General features: G+C 41.0%; 1 pseudogene; it reads right to left on the minus strand.

Moving 5' to 3' along the window:
- Positions 1–447: 447 nt before the first annotated feature.
- Positions 448–21,901, minus strand: LOC115655371 (annotated as a pseudogene).
- Between the last annotated feature and the right edge of the window lie 71 nt (positions 21,902–21,972).

Consider the following 21,972-nt stretch of genomic DNA (forward strand, 5'->3'; position numbering starts at 1 on the left):
GAAGTAGTGCACACACACCCACCTATCACAGTTGCCATCATTCATGGGGTAAATAAGCACCCCAACTTTCAAGCTAATCCCATTTCAAAACAAGGCCAAAATAAGCCAATCCCTAAGAACCCCAACACTCAGCCACAACACTAAGATCCCCCCAAGGTGTGCAGTCTGGGACTGTGATGGGTCCACTGTGCACCCCTGACTCTCTCCCCCCATTGCTGCTGCTTGCTGCCCCTTCTTCCCCCGCTTGCCAGGAGCCAATCCAAAAAAAAAAAAAGTAGTAACAAGTTACAACAAGCTACAAGCCAAACAAGCAAGAAGTTACAAGCCAAGTAAGTAAAACCCAAGCCCAATTTCTGCGTTTTTCTTGTGGGTTTGACATGTCTGCCACCTATGTGACTCAACAAACAGGTGTCATAATTACACCAAATCCGTAAGTGCTCTATAGCTTTATGGATGCTTCCCCATCAATTCAAGGATTTCAGTATACATACGCTGGGTTGCATCAAGACCCCAGATGAAATCAGAATGGGTCCAGTCAGGAAAATATTTATAGAAGATTAAACTGGTAATTTGAGAGAGTAAGTCCACAGTGTCCTGTGGGCTCGTAGCTGAGTCACATCCACCATTCCATAATGCAGTTTGCACGGTCATATCTTCTATCTTATAAAATGGAGGGGTGGTCTGTGCAGGAAGAAGGTAATTTAAAATCATATAAATGAAGGTCGGAAGCCTCAGCAACTTTTTATCCAAATGTGTTTGCCAACTGATACTTGTCTATAAACATAGGAGTTGCCATAGTGATCCAGACCAGCAGTCTTTCCGGTCCAGTATCCTGTCTCTGACAGTGGCCTGTGACAAATACTTGTGAGGAAGATGCAAGAAGCCATGCATTGGACATCTATGAAAAACCTGCTCACACTAGAAGTTTTGCCCTAACCTCCAATGGTGAGAGTTTGGCCAGTGCCCTGAAGTGAGAAAGTTTAGGTCCCATCCAGTTATTTAATCTTCCCTAAGATAACTGGGGATGTTCGCATCTGATCTTTAACTCCCATTGAGACTCTGGGCCAAAAACAAGAGGCTCCAAAATTCTGATTGAGGCTTCTGTGTAAGTGGCCTGATTCTGGAAACTGTCCAGCACCCAAGATCCCATACTGACTTCAATCCGAACAGACCTGAGCAAAATTACAAAAAGGAAGAGAAAGAGGGATTGTGATTATGCCCAGCTGGGAAAAAAGGAAAGCAAGGCACAAGCAAATTAGATGACTTCCCCAGGGTCACAAAGAACATCTGTGACAGAGATGGGAGTTGAAGCCAAATCTCCTAATGGCCACTACCATGCTTTAATGCAAGGTCACCTTTCCTTCTGTGTCTTCCAGCTTCCTTTTCTCTGTAGGCATATGCAGATCCGCAGTGACTCTGTTACGAAGTGCCTAAATAACCTCCAGGTAAGATTTTATTTCCTTACTTCTGATTGATTCTAGGTTCTGAGGAACAACCGTCCTCATTTTTTGAAATCCCCCTTTCTAAAGCTTAGTGTCACAGGCTTGGTTTTGTTAAAATTCTTTTCCCCAGGGTGTTAAACTTAATTCTATTGTGGTCATTATTTCTTACTGGCTCACACAGAGTTGTTCCTTGAACCAACCCTTGTGTTTTAGTCAAGATTAAGTCATTGGGACAAATTATAACATAGTTTTACTAAAGGTAGATCGTGCCAAACCAATCTGATCTCCTTCTTTGAGAAGGTGACAGATTTAGACAAAGGAAATGCAGTAGACCTAATTTACCTCGATTTCAGTAAGGCATTTGACACGGTTCCACATGGGGAATTATTAGTCAAATTGGAGAAGATGGGGATCAATATGAAAATTGAAAGGTGGATAAGGAACTGGTAAAGGGGAGACTACAACGGGTCGTACTGAAGGGTGAACTGTCAGGCTGGAAGGAGGTTACTAGTGGAGTTCTTCAAGGATCGGTTTTGGGACCAATCTTATTTAACCTTTTTATTACTGATCTTGGCACAAAAAGCGGGAATGTGCTAATAAAGTTTGCGGATAACACGAAGCTGGGGGGTATTGCTAACACGGAGGAGGACCGGGATATCATACAGGAAGATCTGGATGACCTTGTAAACTGGAGTAATAGTAATAGGATGAAATTTAACAGTGAAAAGTGCAAGGTCATGCACTTAAGGATTAATAATAAGAATTTTAGATATACATTCGGGACACATCAGTTGGAAGCAACAGAGGAGGAGAAGGACCTTGGAGTATTGGTTGATCACAGGATGACTATGAGCCACCAATGTGATATGGCCGTTAAAAAAGCTAATGTGGTTTTAGGATGCATCAGGCAAGGTATTTCCAGCAAAGAGAATGGTACTAACACCTCCTTATATAAGGCGCTGGTGAGACCTCACCTGGAATACTGTGTGCAGTTCTGGTCTCCCATGTTTAAGAAGGATGAATTCAAACTGGAACAGGTTCAGAGACGGGCTACTAGGATGATCCGAGGAATGGAAAACTTGTCATATGAAAGGAGACTCAAAGAGCTTGGCTTGTTCTTTATAAATATATCAGAGGGATTAATATTAGGGAGGGAGAGGAATTATTTAAGCTTAGTACCAATGTAGACACAAGAACGAATGGGTATAAACTGGACACTAGGAAGTTTAGACTTGAAATTAGACGAAGGTTTCTAACCATTAGAGGAGTGAAGTTCTGGAACAGCCTTCCAAGGGGAGTAGTGGGGGCAAAAGACATATCTGGCTTTAAGACTAAGCTTGATGAGTTTATGGAAGGGATGGTATGATGGGATAGCTTAATTTTGGCAATTGATCTTTGATTACCAGCAGATAAGTATGCCTAGTGGTCGGTGATGGGATGTGGGATGGGATGGGATCTGAGTTACTGCAGAGAATTCTTTCCTGAGTGCTGGCTGGTGAGTCTTGCCCACATGCTCAGGGTTTAGCTGATCGCCATATTTGGGGTCAGGGAGGAATTTTCCTCCAGGGCAAATTGGCAGAGGCCCTGGAGGTTTTTCACCTTCCTCTGCAGCGTGGGGCATGGGTCACTTGCTGGTGGATTCTCTGCAGCTTGAGGTCTTCAAACCACAATTTGAAGACTTCAATAACTCGGACAATAGGTTAGGGGTTTGTTATAGAAGTGGATGGGTAGGGTTCTGTGGCCTGCTTTGTGCAGGAGGGCAGACTAGATGATCACATTGGTCCCTTCTGACCCTAAAGTCTATGAGTCTATGAGTCAAGTAGCCTCTCAGTTGTGTAGCCTATACCACCTGTTCCAAGAAAAGAGGTAATTTAGGGTCTCAAGTATGACAGCTCTGACCATAATTAGATTGGAACCCAGGTCTCCAGAGATGAAAAAGCTAATGCACAAAACAACCGTGCCACCTTGATCCCTGCAGGTATGTACCCCGGCTTTAGTTCTCTCCTCATTCTTCTTAGATTTCAAAATTAAAAAGAAAAATCACTTTTCCCTACCTGATTGTATTTATCTTTGTTCTTATAGCCATAGTCAAAATACTTAAATTCTCCAGATTTAGCTACCTAAAAAAAACAAACAAGGGCATAAAATACAACTGAATTCATTTTTCTGCTTTAAAGTGTCATAAAATGCCCAAACTAAAGAATAACACTAAGATGCAAAGTTCAGAGTTTCTATAAACAAGAATACGTAGCTGTGCAATATAAAAGAACAGCTGATTGCATAACATTCTTTAAAATCATTCTCTCCATTTACTCTTAGGGATTTTTTTCATTTAAAATTATCTACTGAAGACTCATAATAGGATATAAAGATTTTTTAAAAAATGAACACACTCTAAAGGAAGGAACTGCTTAGACTCCACAGTTTCCCAATGTTCCCATCGTATGCAAAATTTACTGATTTCTATCATAGACTGAGAAAAAAAGAAAATCATTCGAACTGAAAAGAAAAGGAGAAGACAGACAGTTGGTGATGGGCAAGATGAGGAAAAAAGTGATATGCTGAATCTAAAGAGATCTTTATACAATTAGAAGCACTAATTTAATTATCTTCTATATGTAAATAGCACCTTTAATTACCCATTTTTAGACTGACTAATCTACTCTAGGTAGTTACCCAGGGGGTTGAAAGTGATGTATCGCCAATGGCTAAAATGAATGCTAGTAAAGCACAATATCATTATTCTGCTCTGTAGTCCACTTCTCCATTGGCTCAATGCTTCTGTCCTGTGCTTCTCCCATTAGTGTGGAATATTTCTTTTCTAAGAATCTAAAATCACAGAGTTACTGGTATCCCAGAATATTAGTGACCATGATGGTTATGACGGAAAAGGAGAACTTCCCTACTGGAATCAGGGTCCCCATTTAGTAGGACTCCCCTCCTCTTGAGTAACACAATCGTAATCAGTCTGAATTTTCCCACTGACATCCCTGGGAACCAGAATAGGCCTAAGAATGTTGTTGCATCAAACACATCCCAAGTCAGTGCCACACCAGCAGCACATCCAGGTCCAGGAAGAAGACACTGAACTTGTAATTTTGTTGTAACTGTTAAGTTTATTGCACTTTAGAAACTGCTGGATTGAACCTTGCTCTTGCACTTCTTCACATCGCTTATGCTGAGAAGTGTTCTTTAATCCCCAAAGAAAAGTTTTTTTGGATATTTATATATCTTTAAGTGCATTGCCGTGATCATGGGTTATAAAGGGTAACGAGTTAGGCCTATTCTGAAGTAGAAGCACCCTTGTCCCAACCTAGAATTGCACATGGAGAGACTGAGATAAACAGCCAAGAACTCCTGGGCTCAATGTTCCCTATTCTCATGGGGCCAGGATGGACAGGCAAGGTCTTCAGGTATCAGGGTGAAGTGAATGGGGGCAGGGACTCAGTTCAGCTCGGGTACTGTGTATATACAGAAATTCCTCTACTTGGTGGGACAAATCCCCTCTTAAACTTTGCTGAGGTATAGTTTTGAGCTCCAATCCAGTTAAAAAAAAAAGTTCATAAACCAATACTAATCTTTAATTATATAAACAGTCCCTTTGAAATCAATAGGACTTAATGCTTTGCTGGACTGGGACCTTTTCGTGAGCTTCTTTGAAGAACTCACTCAATGTGGTCTTGCCTCAGTTGCAAAGATTTCACCTGTAATTATCTGGGCTTCCAGTCCCTTAGGTAAATTCCATGGGGCTGTCCTGACAATTATGAACTTGAGGAGGTGGGGAAATCGGGCAGTTGGAGTTAGTGCCACGGGATTTATGTGATTATCTAGCAGAAGAGGGCATTTATTTTGCCACACTTTTCAAGAATATGTGCACAGAATTGAAGAAAAATCTTTCCTCACAAATTATTCACCTTTCATCCTCTTCAAATAAATGTCAATAACATCTGGATGATGTTGACACAGATCAGGAATTCCTTCGTAAAACATACATAGAGGACTAAAGATTGTTATCCGAAGACATTTATAGAAACTCCCATTGGGGATAATATGTATCTTTGTGAGAAAAATGAAAACCTGGAAAGTGTGCCATGTAATACAGTATCTTGAATACCCAATATGTTGCAGTGCTCAGTCCACAACTTCCCCTGCAGAAATGCCTTGCAAGATCTGATTGTATGTGACTTGCCTAAAATTAGACAGAAATTTTGTGGAGAACCCAGCTTTCCTGTCTCTCACTTTTAACTACTCATCCAGCACAGTTAACTAAAAAATCATTTTTGAGTGTATTAAAACATTGATCCAGGGAGGAATTGAGCATTTGCAACACCTGTTTACCTTAGGATCCAGTTCTGAGTCACAGAGGCCAGGAAAAATGGTCTGCTCAGCTCACTGTGAGGTTTTAAAATTTTTTAGTATAACCTTAGTTCATTTTTCCTCCATCCTTCCTTCTCCTTCATTGACAACATATACCAAAATGGGGATATTTATTACATTGTAGAAACTTTCTGCTCGTGTGATATAAGGCGATCAGCACCCACCTCTCATGAGCACCCTCTTTTCCCTGGCCAATATACCTGCAATCAGTCTTTTTTTGGAGTGCCACCCACCTCTCACGGTTGGATGGATGTGAGCCTGCTTTTCTTTTTACGACTTACATCAGGGTGGCCCCTGCTTCTCGCAAGCACATCCCTGCTCCCCTCCAGCCACTGATTCTCTCAGCTGGTCTTCAGCAGCTCAGCCCTCCAGCTGAGACACAGTGTCCCCACCTTCCAGGTTATACAGTCCTGAGATCTTATCACTGCTCTGTAGCTCTTAGGCTTCTTCCCTGAGGCACTGCCTTCTTCAGTCACCCAGCCAGGGCCCATCTCAGTACCCTCAACTCGTATCCTTTTCAGCAGCCCTCCCTGGACTCAGTCTGCAACCCAGACCAAAGCCCATCTCAGTACCCTCCTCAGGTCTTGTCAGGTTCTGTGCTCAGTCCCCCAGGCTCAGCCAGCCCACACTGACCTTTTCATGGTCCTGCTGCTATTCTAGCCAGCCAGCCAGGCACCCGGTCTTTGGCAGTTTTCCCTGGGTACAGTTCAGCCTGGTGAGCAATCTGCAGTGAGCTGTCCATGGCTTGCTGCTCATTTAGTCAGTCAGTCAGTCAGTCTAGCTGCCTGGTCCTCCCTCATAAAGCTCCACCCAGCAACTGAAGGCTCTGCTCTGTTTCTTGCCTTTTATCTGGCCCTTCTGGCCCCTTATTGGTCACTTCAGCAGCCCCTCTGATTGGTTGCTCTTCTGCAGCCACTCTAAGGTGCCTGGAGGATTTCTCCTACTCTGTTCTGGAACAGAGTGATTCAGGGCCACAAGGCCTCCAACAGGGGACCTCCAGACCTAGTCCACCCTGCCACATATAGAGAATTGTTTCATTTTCTTTGGTTCAACAGAATTCTTCTATTTACCTAGAAATGTATTAACTAAACTAAAAATAAAACAATCAGATAACACCTGATTATTGAGCAGGTTTGAATGACCCGGTTAAAAGTAATACATAACCTTACTCTCTGGTAGTAAAGGGAGATGAGTATTTCATTGATAAATGGTAATTTTCTCTTAAACAAATTTTGAACTAAAGTGTAAAAGGAAGAATAAAGCCAAATTCTGAAATATCATCCATTAGTGCAGTATATTTATTTTAAAAGCAGACATGGTTAAGCAGTTCTATAAATATATCAGAAACTCTACCTGGCCCCAGTGGATTACATTTTTTACAGAGGCATAGTCTGGAAAGCTTGCTGCATATACATCTGCCCGGCTCTGCAAGAAAAAAATATTGTTACAAAGTACTCATTTTCTAAGTGAAGTAAATATGGACAAAATTCTACTTAAAGTTAACATTCTACTCAGTTAGACCTATCCATGCTCTAGGCCGAAGACATAATTTAAAATAGAGTTGGTTTCCACAGTACATCAAATAAACTTTACAAGAAACACAGGGAAAAATGTGAAAATCTAAAAACCATATCCACTCCAAACACAGCCCTGTTTCCATCCCCTTCCCCTTCCCACTGTAAGAAAAGCCTGACAGAACGATTGGGGCTCATCTCAACTCCAGAAACTAATGCCTGGAAATTAGATTTTAATCAACTGCATGAATTTAGCTCTACAGAAGGCAAATGTAGCAGGAGCTAAGCCCAAATTTTGTAATGGGAATGTCATAACACAATTAGAATATTGGGAATTCAGTGGGTTTGGCGCATACCTAAGTCAAGCTCTGAGTGAGCCAGAGAACATTTTTGGAGGAAATTACATTACACTTGGTCACACTGCATGGCCTCCACTCAAGCAGATACAAACTGGCTTCTCACCTGTTCTGTCCCCCTCATTGCTCTGCTTTTCTTTTCTTTCCATTTAGCTAATGCCGTAATTAAAAACTCCCTGAACTAACATGACAATCGATGCCAGGACTTTGTTGTCTCTGCTTGTGTGTTCTATCCTTTTGCTCTCCCTATTGTGTTTTCTTGTCTATTTAGATTGTCAATTTCCTTGTCTATTTAGAGGTCTTCCAGGCAGAGAGGGCCTACTGCCCTCTGTTCAGTAAATAGGACAGTGGGGCCTGATCTTGGCTGGTCCTAGAAACTATCATAATAAGCATGATTCATAGTAATAAGCAAAACTTCCACACAAACTCATGTGAATTTAAACCAGCACAACTATCAATCCTAGCCTTCCAAATTATTTTGCAAACCAAGTGTCTTCAAAATTCTTCTCATTGACATAACAATAGCGCCTCCAAGAAAGGGATAAGCACTGACTTTTCAAATATTTGCAGAAAGATAAAAATGAAATATTTCTGAGTTGGAGTTAAAAAAATGTGCTTCAGAAGCAAGGATAGGAAACAGATGAGCCAAATTTAAAGGCCACAGTTAGTTCTAGACTCTGTTGTGCACTGCCCAGAAAATTCACCTTCTATAGGATGCTCACTGTGACAAAGAAGAAATTCTTCAAATTCTACAACAGCCTAAAGACCTAGTTATCTTATTGCAGGGACTGTTTCTACAGCACCCAACACTGTGGGACCACAATCCCGACTGAGAGTTTGGGGCCTTAATATATGCATTGTTGTTTATGATGATGATGGTGGTATGTTGCACAAACACTGTGAAACTCAGAAACTGGCTATTGCCAATCAATTAATTAGCACTGTTACTATACATACCACATTTAAGTTTTTCTCATTAAAAGTCAAGCTCTGAGTGAGCCAGAGAACATTTCTGGAGTGCTAATTAATTGATTGGCAATAGCCAGTTTCTGAGTTTCACAGTGTTTGTGCAACATACCACCATCATCATCATAAACAACAATGCATATATTAAGGCCCCAAACTCTCAGTCGGGATTGTGGTCCCACAGTGTTGGGTGCTGTAGAAACAGTCCCTGCAATAAGATAACTAGGTCTTTAGGCTGTTGTAGAATTTGAAGAATTTCTTCTTTGTCACAGTGAGCATCCTATAGAAGGTGAATTTTCTGGGCAGTGCACAACAGAGTCTAGAACTAACTGTGGCCTTTAAATTTGGCTCATCTGTTTCCTATCCTTGCTTCTGAAGCACATTAAATGCACTGAAAATTGACAAAGTCAATCTATTAGTGCAGTTCCGCACATCTTGATAGTAAGTGATTTCAGTCTTGCACTTAACAGACAGAATTCTTTCTTGCCGAATACAATCTGAGAAAATATAAAGATGTTGTTCCCCACGACTCTTAAATGCATTTTTATTATTGTTCTTTTATTACACCTTATGTGTAGGTAAGTGTCTCAGAAAGACTGAGGTAAAGAGTTAAATTTGCTGGAATGTTCACGACTTTTGCAGAGCCAAGAATCCTTGCCCTACAATTAGTGAATGACAGATGCACTCCAGTAGTAGTAAAATGTCACAGCCTCTCCTCCTTTGTTCACCCAAGGAAAGGGATCACCATTCTTGGCTGAGCTATGACAATCTCTTCATTTTCTCCTACTTTTCCTTCACAAAACACATGCAACCCTTGGAAAGAGAGACCATAGGTGAACTCACAGAAGCCAATGGAATCCAAGGAATCCCATGAGGCATCACAGTGGCTCAGGCCCAGGGAAAAGAACACCAAGCATCATCTTGCTCACTGATGATAATAAAGACATGTAGGACCCAGAAGTACAACTCTCAGAAGGGACATGAGTGGCTCAGATGGAGGCAGAGATTATGGACCTGAAATGAAGTATTTTATTTTGATTTTCATAACAGAAAACTTATCCAAAATGATCTTTCCTTGTAGAATATTTTTATTTCAATGTAAACTATTTTCAAATGGGAAAAGATAATAGATTTTTTTTTTCAACCAGCTGTACTACAATGTCTTTGTCTTGGCTACAATTTTAGATGGTATTAATTAAATTCATCTAGATAATTTCATCTATCACACCTTTTAATCCTGGCCTAGATGAGAGCTCTCTGTTTAGACTCAAGAAGTCATTTGGGGTCTCACCTATGAACTATTCATTGAAGTCAGACTACTCACATAAGTAAAGAGCTGTCGGATCTGAGAGCCAAAATTTATTTCTTTAAATCTTTAAAGTGAGGGTCAAACTTCTGAAAAAACATTTGCACGTTGCTGTATAAATTCTAAGGAGAGCTCAGGAATTTCTGACTGTCAACACTTATTTTTGGGGGGAGTATCTCTTCCTTCTTTCCTCAAACTTTACAGTCCTTAAAAGAACATGCTACTCCTCATGACTGACTCTTTGTGCTAAATTGCAGCTTTTCAGGCTTTTGGATGCTTGTTAGAGAAAAGCTTTCAGGCTTAATGTTTCCAGAAAAATCAAATTTTAGGCATGCAAAAACCAAGTGGAATAATTTGGTGAAAACCTTTTTAGTTTACACACACACACATGTACATGCACAAAAAAAACCAGTTTCCTCTAGCCCTAGTTTTAATACGTTTATCACACTATTGGTACATGGTAAACTGGTTTCCATACACAATGTTTTGCATTGCTGCATGGAAAATGTACATATAACACTCCTCTGTGCATCCAGGCCACACATTCTAAATTTCCATTTATAACTTTTTCATATAACTACATTTATTCATGAGAATAATGAAATATGGAGGATTCTACATACCCTTAATATTTCAGTAGGAAAAAATGACAGTTGTGTCAAAGGGGCTTTGCTTTTCTTTAATGTGTATGCAGGAGCCAAGGCAAAAAAAATTTTGATATTTTGACCCAGTTGAGGCATGGTTGAAAATGCAATCAAAGCTGAGAAAGCAAAAGATATTAATTATAGCACTCTTAGAAACAAGTCACAACAAACAACAACCCAGTATAAACAGGCAGAACTGCATTTGTACAGATGCTCTGTTTGATTAAGGTAGGATTTCCATTAGTCTGGGTTTTCCCAGACATAACCTCTTTGTGATCCTCCACCCTCTGTCTGGGCAGAGTTTTCAAATAAGAGGAAATCTCTGGGATTTTTGCAGAGCAGACCTTGCAGCTTGTAAAAAGCAGTCTCCACACCCCAAGTGGTCCCTCCCCTGCATCCACAGCTGCTGGATCGCACCCACCCAGGGCATAGCTCCAAGCCCTGGGGAGGGGGAGAGGCCCCCAGGGAAGTGTTTAATGATGGGCTGGCTCTGTGTCCCAGGCCTGTGCCACCTGCCCTGTGACAGGAAGCTACACCGCACCCCACCTCGCGAGCAAGGCTGCAGGTACCCCCTCCAGCAATCCCCTCTCAGTACCTGCACCCCCCCACCCATCCCCAGGTACCTCCTCAAGCACCCTGCAACTGTACCATCCTCACCAACTCCCCCTCTCTCACTCTCCTCCCATTCAGCAGTGTCCTCTTTTTGTGAAAATGAAATATGGTAAATCTAGATAAAGGTAAATGTTAACCTCAAACCTCAGTGTATACTTTGTTCATAAAAAAAAAATCAGAGCTGATGCAGAAAGAAAATTGAAGATCATTCAGGGTAAACACAAGTTAAGATCTGTGCCATTAGCTGGAGCTACTGGTATCTGATAATAAATTAACGACAATCTTTGCTAACTGTAGGGAATCTTTTCTCCATGTCTGCCTCAGAATATGCTGGACAAAAGCAATTTCCACAGTGTACACTTTGGAGGACTCTTGGATTTCTCTCCCACTTTGCCAATTTTTTTAAATAAAATGAAAACCAAAAAACAGTTAATAATGTGTTCCCTCCCTGTTTATAAGGCTGTTTCAGGTAGAATAGTGGAAAGAAGGTTTGATATAACATGAGGATCCCAAGAACAAACTCAGAATTTAACAACAAGAGGAGGAGAACAGCCTTAACGTGACTATCATTTGTATATCCACCAGTTCCAGTACTGAGATCTATAATCTCAATTCCATCCATCTGCTCTTCTGCCCATTCATCTCCCTACTCAAAATTTTGGTCTCCCCTCTATCTCCTTCCAACGATTATGCTCTCTCATTCATGCACAACTGAATGGAAGTAGAGAGCAGAGATGCACCCATTTTGACTAATCTCTTGTTATAAATGTATGTGAATAATATTCACAGTGCAATAACAGTCCCAATCAAACCTTAACTATGAAATAGAGACAAAAAGACAAAATACATTTAATCATCATCTTCTGAACATACCTATGGTACAGCCCTGAAAATACCCAATGTAATACAGGTTCTGTTGTCCATTTTTTTGCAGAATGAAGTCTACCAATGCGGGAAGGTCATACATAGCCATTTCATGAAAACTGCAACACAAAAAGAGAAAGTTACTTGCATTACTGAGTTGTAATTCTTGCTCCTATGCAGCATTTAATAGCAATTACTGAACCACAAATCTGTCCATTAATAAAAGTAAAGTAGTTTGGGATGTGAATTGTTTCTTTATACATTTGTTTTGTGTTTATTTTGTTCTGGGTTGTTAATTAAGAGAAAAATGAGTTTTTTATTATTTAGTTGTAAAGCTCCAAGCACAGTGGGGCCTGTGATCTTGGTTGGGCCTAACAAACTTAGCATAAATAAATAATAAGATCCACATTGACATACTTGTCATACATGTATTAGTGCATGTGTGAAGTATGATTTTTAAACACCAACTTAGCTAAAATCATTTTTTCACTGGATGGTGAAAATATGCCTCTGTGAACTAGGGTCTATGACCTTGCCAAGCATGAAGTTCTAACACCTCCCTCTGAAGTACTAGAGTTGTTAAAAAGGTTTCAGAAGTTAATTTATAATGGCTAAAGTGTTGTTTTTCACTGTATTCATTTTCCAAAGCATCTGAACTCTTTTTCTCAAATGCTCAACAGCAACATTTACTCCCAAGTGAAAAACAAACATGCAAACCTTTTATGTCAAAAGGCAAACATGAAAGTGATAAATTGCTGGCACATCCTTATAAAGAAAAGCTTGTTCCCATAGGCATCTTTTACATGCTCTGCTTATAACAAATTAAAATATAAAATTGTCAGCTTCAGTAGCTTCTCTCCAGTTCAGCCTACCTGAAATCCCAAAATTCCTCTTGGTCAATTGAAAGATTCTGGTGTTTTCTAGACCACGTGTTCCCTCTGCTGTTTCCTATTCAAACATCATAGCCTGCATCTGCTAGTATGAATCCCAGGCTGTTATTGGGCAAATTGGTAATCCAGTTGCTACCGTCTAAAAGAAGGCCATGCAGCAGTAACACAACGAGCTTTGGGCCTGGAAAATAACAAAATGGAATATTTTATAAAAACAGAACTTCTGCAATGTGGTACTGATAGCAGAGGAATCCTTCAGACTATAATTTTCCTCCTAGCCTTCAGTTTGAATAAGCAAAAGTCACTTCATCCCTGAAAGCTGTAGGTCACATACAATTGGATGTTGTGGGTCACATGACCTCTGCAAGTAGAATAATGTATGGCCAAGAAGGTGGTAAACAAGGACTGACAGATACCAATCACAAAAGTGGTGAATAATGATTAGAAGCTGCAGATCACATGGTATTTCTGAGCTAAGCATGCCCAGTAGAATGTAGGCTAAAGGGTCACAAACTGCTGAGCATGTACAGTTCAAAAATAGGGGAAAGGTCAGATAAGTAGGCCAGATCTGGAGCATGGACAGTAAGGTCAGATGAGGTAATCTTATCTCTGTGGTAAACAATGCTAGTGAGCATGTGCAGAATGAGGTAATGCAGGGGTCGGCAACCTTTCAGAAGTGGTGTGCCGAATCTTCATTTATTCCCCCTAATTTAAGTTTTTGTGTGCCGGTAATACATTTTAACATTTTTAGAAGGTCTCATTCTATAAGTCTATAATATATAACTAAACTATTGTTATATGTAAAGTAAATAAGGTTTTAAAAATGTTTAAAAAGCTTCATTTAAAATTAAATTAAAATGCAGAGCCCCCCAAACCGGTGGCCAGGACCCGGGCAGTGTGAGTGCCACTGAAAATCAGCTCGCATGCTGCCTTCGGCACCCGTGCCATAGGTTGCCTGCCCCTGATGTAATGCTTGGTAGTGAGCATGCAAAGTAAGGATCTGATAGCTGACAAGACAGTGTAAAAGGCAGAAATCAGTCAGGAGGAGAGGTCCTGAAAAGAGGAAAAGAATGAAGCAGATGAACCCAGCAAAAAGCTGCAAAGAGTTCAAGAAGAAAGTGAAGCTGACTGACCAGAGCTAACCAAGTAGCAGCAAGAGCAAACAGTGCAGTGGAATGAATGGATAGCGGTAGTTTGCTAATTTTAATTATAGTATAGCATAGGTATAGTATAGTGTAGTTCTTGCATGTACCACTTTTTTTCCCACAGGACCTCATTCAGTGCACAGGATGGACAATATTCATTTTTCCCCATTCTCCTCACTCAACATGTGGCCCTAGGACTTATTTACTGTACACAATCCAAATCTTGCACTGAGTACAGAATGATTCAGAATTTACTCATTATCTAGAGGCTTTTCTAGGGGGTTCACCACTGTAGTCTCTAAGTGCACCACAGATATTCATAGATTCATAGATTCATAGACTCTAGGACTGGAAGGGACCTCGAGAGGTCATCAAGTCCGGTCCCCTGCCCTCATGGCAGGACAAATAATGTCTAGACCATCCCTGATAGACATTTATCTAACCTACTCTTAAATATCTCCAGAGATGGAGATTCCACAACCTCCCTAGGTAATTTATTCCAGTGTTTAACTACCCTGACAGTTAGGAACTTTTTCCTAATGTCCAACCTAAATCTCCCTTGCTGCAGTTTAAGCCCATTGCCTCTTCTTCTATCATTAGAGGCTAAGGTGAACAAGTTTTCTCCCTCCTCTTGATGACACCCTTTTAGATACCTGAAAACTGCTATCATGTCCCCTTCTCAGTCTTCTCTTTTCCAAACTAAATAAACCCAGTTCTTTCAGCCTTCCTTCATAGGTCATGTTCTCAAGACCTTTAATCATTCTTGTTGCTCTTCTCTGGACCCTCTCCAATTTCTCCACATCTTTCTTGAAATGCAATGCCCAGAACTGGACACAATAGTCCAGTTGAGGCCTAACCAGTGCAGAGTAAAGCAGAAGAATGACTTCTCGTGTCTTGTTTACAACACACCTGTTAATACATCCCAGAATCACGTTTGCTTTTTTTGCAACAGTATCACACTGTTCACTCATATTAAGCTTGTGGTCCACTATAACCCCTAGATCTCTTTCTGCCATAATCCTTCCTAGACAGTCTCTTCCCATTCTGTATGTGTGAAACTGATTGTTCCTTCCTAAGTGGAGCACTTTGCATTTGTCTTCATTGAACTTCATCCGGTTTACCTCAGACCATTTCTCCAATTTGTCCAGATCATTTTGAATTTTGACCTTGTCTTCCAAAGCAGTTGCAATCCCTCCCATTTTGGTATCGTCTGCAAACTTAATAAGCGTACTTTCTATGCCAAAATCTAAATCGTTGATGAAGATATTGAACAGAGCCGGTCCCAAAACAGACCACTGCAGAACCCCACTTGTTATACCTTTCCAGCAGGATTGGGAGCCATTAATAACTACTCTCTGAGTATGGTTATCCAGCCAGTTATGCACCCACCTTATAGTAGCCCCATCTAAATTGTATTTGCCTAGTTTATCGATAAGGATATCATGCGAGACCATATCAAATGTCTTACTAAAGTCTAGGTATATCACATCCACTGCTTCTCCCTTATCCACAAGGCTCATTATCCTATCAAAGAAAGCTGTCAGATTGCTTTGACACGATTTGTTCTTTACAAATCCATGCTGGCTATTCCCTATCACCTTACCACCTTCCAAGTGTTTGCAGATGATTTCCTTAATTACTTGCTCCATTATCTTCCCTGGCACAGAAGTTAAACTAACTGGTCTGTAGTTTCCTGGGTTGTCTTTATTTCCCTTTTTATAGATGGGCACTATATTTGCCCTTTTCCAGTCTTCTGGAATCTCTCCCATCTCCCATGACTTTCCAAAGATAATAGCTAGAGGCTCAGATTCCTCCTCTATTAACTCCTTGAGTATTCTAAGATGCATTTCATCAGGCCCTGATATTGCAGCACAACTCCCCATAACTATTATCTCCAGTTTACAGATGAGGAACAGAGGCACAAAGAGGATAAGAGTGCTCAAAAGTGTTCACTAATTTTGGCTCTCCCACCGATTTTACTGTGTAGTTAGAATCATATTACTAATGGTTTACATATTCAATGGATGGTTAAATAATCCTCACAATACCCTTGTGAGATAGGTGGATAAATATCAGGGATAAATATAATTTGGAATTTCTGTCCCGCAGGAAATTCTGAGTTTTAAATTTGGTTGAGTTCCAAATATGAACTAAAAGTCAAAATTTGGAATTTCTCACAAAATGAAATATTCAGAAATACTGCATAAAGTCATTGTAACAGTGTGGCACCCACCTCTCATAAGGGCCCCCTTCTGGTCAGGTGTGTCTGCAGTCTTTAAGCAATCTCAGCCTTAGTATCCAGCTATACCCCTAGGACTTACTCCCTGAAGGCCATACCCCTAGGGCTTCCTCCCTCTCTGGACCCAGCTCTCCAGCTGGGCCACTAAGTAGTTCCACTCCTCTTCTGGGAGCATATTCCTGTCCAATTGCATACCACTTCTCCAATGGCCTGTGGGGCTGGGAGAGGACAGGCTCACCCACTACTCCAGGTCTCAACCCTTGGACTTTAAGGACTTCCCCACTGCCCCACCTTCACCAATGCTTCACCATTACATCAAAGCTCTTCTAAGTTTAGGCCCAGCAGCCAGCCAGAAACACGTTCTCGTTCCCCTAGTCTCTGTCAGCATTGAGCTGTTCATGGTGCTGCAGGTGCCTTTGATCAGCCAGGAGCACTAGCTGAACTCCTCTAGCTCCAGCAAGGAAATCACTGTCTCTGGCTTTGCAACACTTTTTGTACTAGCCTGCAGCCCTCTGACTGGCCCTTTGCAGTCTCTCTAGACTGCTCAGAGGACTTAGCTCCGCTGCTCCTTTACTGAGACTGGTGTGGAAGGACTCTGAGGCCTCCAGCAGGGGGCCTCTGGCCTAGACCACCCTGTTACAGTCATATAAAATATATAATACAAATATTTAGTTTATATAAGTTCAAAACATTTCAACATTTACATTTATTATAAAAATCAAAATTAAGGAAGTTAAAAGGAAATGCTTTGACTTTATTGGAATGAAGCTGACACATTCCTTTGGATTGTTTCATCTGCGTTCAATCAGTATTTCCTGATAGAAAATAGATCCATCAGATCCCTCACCCATTCCCCAGTTCTAAGAAATTGGATTGAGAAAGCAAAGTAACTTCTTAACTTTACACAATGCAGATCCAGGAATACAACTGGAGACCTCTTGATTCCCAATGCTCTGCTTATTCCTGCAGGCCACACTGTCTTACTGCCAGAGTTGCTGAGCATCAACATTTCTCTCTGATCCTAGTTCCATTCATCAAGGTCTAGGTGTCTCAAATTAGGCATCCAGAAAATGAAAACACAGTTGCCACATGTGAAAATTATGGTCTAATTGTCTTTCCCGCAGTCACATAGTAATATTTGTCTGTGGTGTAACCAGGGATAGAAAATAACTCTTCTGGACAGTACATAACTGCCTTACTTATTTGAGTACACAATCCAGAATTGTCCAGTATTTTTATTTCAATCTTTCTAGATCTCCACAACATAAGTCTGAGTAGTGCTATGCCTAGAATGTACATCCCAGCAACAGCAATGTGCACAGAATAATTTTGGACCATTCTCGGTTTACGTCGTAAGTTTGAAAATTACTCCTACATTGGGCTAATCATTAGGGGTCAGTCCTGGGCTCTGGACACAGAGAAATTCCTGCAGTAAATTCCTCTTCTTAGATTTGGCCATTTCCATTGCTGAGAGGATTTATCCTGAAATAGATGATGTTTCCCAGAGCATTTAACTTGCTGAGAAACAAGAACTTACAGTTCATAATCAAGCTTAAACAAACATGCACTTCTTTACCATTGTGTTCTCCATTATCTGTCTCTCACAAGGAAAAGTTCCAACTCCCAGAGGATATGGGAGAGATCACAACTGCTTACCAAGAGCTCTTCAGTGAGCATTTCTTCTCAGGAATAAACCATTTTCCCAGTATGATTAATAGGAAAGTTTTACACCACATCAAGGGACTGATTCATTCTCCACTGGAGAAGAGGGTGAGAATGCAACCTCCCTGAACCAACAGGACTGGCTTGGCTATTAGTGCATTTACTTTAAGCATGAAAAGGCAGGGTTTCACTGAGAAAAACTGTTTTAATAGGTAACTGGGGTCCCTAAGAGCCCCGCCAGAGCAGACTGCCACCAAGATGAAAAGAACTAGCACATTCCCAGAAAGCCGTGGCTATACTCCCTTCCTGACATAGCACCTTCTAGGTAGATCTTCCACCAGCATCTCCCAGGGCTGAAACAAGACCCAAGAACTTCTTAGTCTCTCTGAAAGGAGCCATACCTGTGTCCCTAGGATTTCCTTTGCCATGAGGAATTCTGTTCATGCTAAGGTAATAGCCATCAGCTGTCAGGACTTCATACTCCTCACTTGGGTATCCTCTGTACAGGATCTTCTCACTCTACAGAATGAAAACAAAAGGTTTTGCCTACATTTGTTTATTTACATCCTTTTAATCCATTATCTCATGCAGGTATGAAGGAAATCAACAAATCAGTAATTTTGGTTTCATTTCCATAAGCTCCTGCACTTTCCTGATTTGTTCAAGAGATGTCAAGCAAGGCCTGAATGTTGCAAGGGTTAGTCTTCTGCCATCACTTATCCATATATTAAATTCATTGAGGAAGTGTTAGTGAGAATAAACATTCAGACATGTATTGGTGGAAGCAGCTTTTAGTGGAAGAATAAGAAAAGTGAACTATAAATTGAAAATAAGAAAATATTTAACTTTCGAGTCTAATCAAAAGAAGGAATAAGTTTGACGAGTGGAAATAAGTCTGGGTTCCAATGTTTCACTTTTTCAGACGACAAATACTGCAATCGAATGCAATTAAAATTAGACTGTCAGGTCTCTGATAAATCCTGAGAACAGCCGTCTTTAGTAACTCTAGCAATCAGAAGCAGAGAAGGCAGCTGATCTCTGAAAGCTTTTATCAAACCTACCAAGTAAAGGCTTCCTTGGGCATCAGTTTAAAGAAACCAGAAAGATCTAAGTGTACATGAGTCAATGTATGACACACATTGCCCAGCTGTCCTGAAGGGAATAAGCAAAATGAGGCACTAGGAAGGCTGAACCCTTCCCTCTACCACTTCCTACAGCCCCGAGCAGCAGCTGTCTGCTATCCATTCTGACATGTAAACCATATAGTTCAAATATAATAATGTAACTTAATTACTTATAAAAATTATCCATCCAAACCATTTGGTGAATAGTTGGTCTAATTAACACAGGATCAGGAACACCGTGTGAGGGATTCACAAGGACAAATGAGTTCTGAATTCATTAGAAAATGTATTTCCCATAAATAATGTAACCAGCTCTCTTTTTACACACGTCTAGAGTACTAAGTCCTGAGACTACAGAAGGTCCAAAATGCAGAATGGTGCGGTGCAGGTTGGGAGCCAAGAAACAGGAATGCTTCATAACTGGACTCTTCAGCATCCTCAATCGTGAGAAGCTGAGTTCTGTGAAACTCCCCACCTTCAATACAACATGCCTCTCCCCCAGGACATGCAAAAGGGTGTTTGTAGGCAGAGCCTTTCTATTTATCCAACCAAAGGCCAGCAATAATCAACTAACATTTGTAAAGTAAAATTAATTGTGCTTGACCGGGAAGGGAAAGGGACCAACTTTGATTCTGATCCTGCAGGTAGCCAAGCCCTGCACCTCAGATGATCAGGCACTTTATGAGTTATTTTATATATGATTGACAGACATTTTGTATGAACGAAGAGATGAAAACGTACTAGCTCATGATCAATGATGAGGTGAATGTGAATTTCTGATACATTGGGGTGCCAGATTAGATCCTTAAACAGGAAAATTCTTTTTATGGGAGAGAGTGTTTTGGCACTTACTGTCTTGCTCATACTGATAAATCAGTCATTTAAAAGTCTTAACAGTATGGGGGCCAAGCTCCGGGCCCCCAGAAGGGGTTGGCCTTGGGTGGAAGGGTAGGGGCTGATGGTCAGCCTCCCACAGCCAGCACTTCCCGGCCTGTGCCGCCTGGGGCTTTGGTGGCAATTTAAAGGACCTGGGTCTTCGGCTGCTGCCGTAGTAGCAGCTGCAAGCCCTGGGCCCTTTTAAATCACCAGGCCCCAAGACAGCTGCCCCTTTTACCCCCACTCTCAGCGGCCTGGGGGGTGGTGCAAAAGGGGAAGCAACGTTAAAGCTCTACCACAGCAGTGCTCTAAGGACCCAACCTGCAGGGCCGCCAACAGGGGGAGCAAAAGGGTCAGCGATGTTAAAGCCTTGTTGGCTGTGTACGGGCCCGTACCGGTGGCCATTTCTTACCAGTACGTTGTACTGGCCTGTTACCTCAATTTCACTTGAAACCAACCCACGGTTCCATTTATATTGGTTGATCCAATAGCAGCATTTAATAAAAACAGAAAAGGGATGGAGCTTATTCATGCATGCACCCATTCAACACATTCATACCCTCATGCACCCACACACTCATGCAAGCAGAGAGTTACCAGAAAGCTGAGACGTTGAAGCATAGTAGATCTGGTGTGCCCGCCTGCAGTCACAGATCTGGGCCAACGAGCAGGTCAGGAAGAAGAAGGGCTTGTGAGCATGCTTTCTTCCTTTTATTGGAACTGGGCAGCTCCTATTATGAACAACGAGTTTTCCTTCTGGGTCCATCACAGAGAAGCATTCCCAGATCTTGTTCCTTTCATGCATAACAGATTCTTCTTTTCTTTACAGCACCCCATGATTGCCTTCTCACAGCAAATTACATCAGATATACCTGGTTCGGGGCTCTTTTCTCCTTGAAATTCCTCTCTTCCCAGTCCCATATACACACCCTTGTTCACACTCCCTTATCGCCCACACACACTCCCTTGTTCTCATACTTCGCTGATTGCGTGATGGAATATTGCAGAGCTTGGAGGTTATAAAAGTGGTAACTGAAAAGGTTACAAAGTTTGCAAAAAAAAGTTAGAAGGTTATGCGAACAATGACTAAAAGTTACAAAAGTTTGCAAATGGTTACAGAACTTAATGATAATACTAGCAATAACTGAAAAGTTACCAATCTTACAATTGCATGCTACTTGATTGAGCAGAGGTTTTACACAACATGGCCCACTTTCACCCCACTGATCATCCAAAAAGGAGTCCCAGGACCCACCTTTTAAATAATTTTTTTGTCAAACTTCCATGATATAAAAGCATCCCTGATTCGTTAATACTATTATACAATATCAAGTTTGTTTTTAATCAGCAGCATTACAAATAATCAAGTGGTGTCACTTTGATAGTGAAATCTCTATTTACTCTCTGCCAATTCAGTTCTTATACCAGTGGGAGAAAGGCTTCGAAGGGAAGAATGTTCTCCTTTATGTTTGCTGTATTTTTAATCACACTGGACCAGATTTAGAGCAATGGTGAAACTCCACACACCACAGATGAGTTTAGTGTAATTGAAACCAGACCCAATAGACAGTACCCCTCATTACCATTGCTCTAGTCAAGACAGATTAGATTGGACCCTTCTGGAAAAATGGATTGTGAAAGTCATTGCTAGAGACCTGGGAGGGATTTGTTTAAAGGACAAATCTGTTAGTATAGAAATTATAAACAAAAAACATAAATAACAGTGAACACATTCCGTTATTTCCAAACTTTCTCCAATAAGAAACTTACAATATTCATAAATGCTTCAGGATTCCCATGTCCTATTCTTATGAGTTCTGAATCTGCAGTTGCTTGTGTCAGATATATCACCAGAATGAATAGCCACATCTTGGCCCTGTGGAAAATAATTTATCAATCAATAGTTTTGGTAGGAACGCATTCATAAAAATAAACAAGCCAAAACATAGAATGAA

The sequence above is a fragment of the Gopherus evgoodei genome, chromosome 7, assembly GCF_007399415.2.
Source record: "Gopherus evgoodei ecotype Sinaloan lineage chromosome 7, rGopEvg1_v1.p, whole genome shotgun sequence".
Lineage (NCBI taxonomy): Eukaryota > Metazoa > Chordata > Testudines > Testudinidae > Gopherus > Gopherus evgoodei.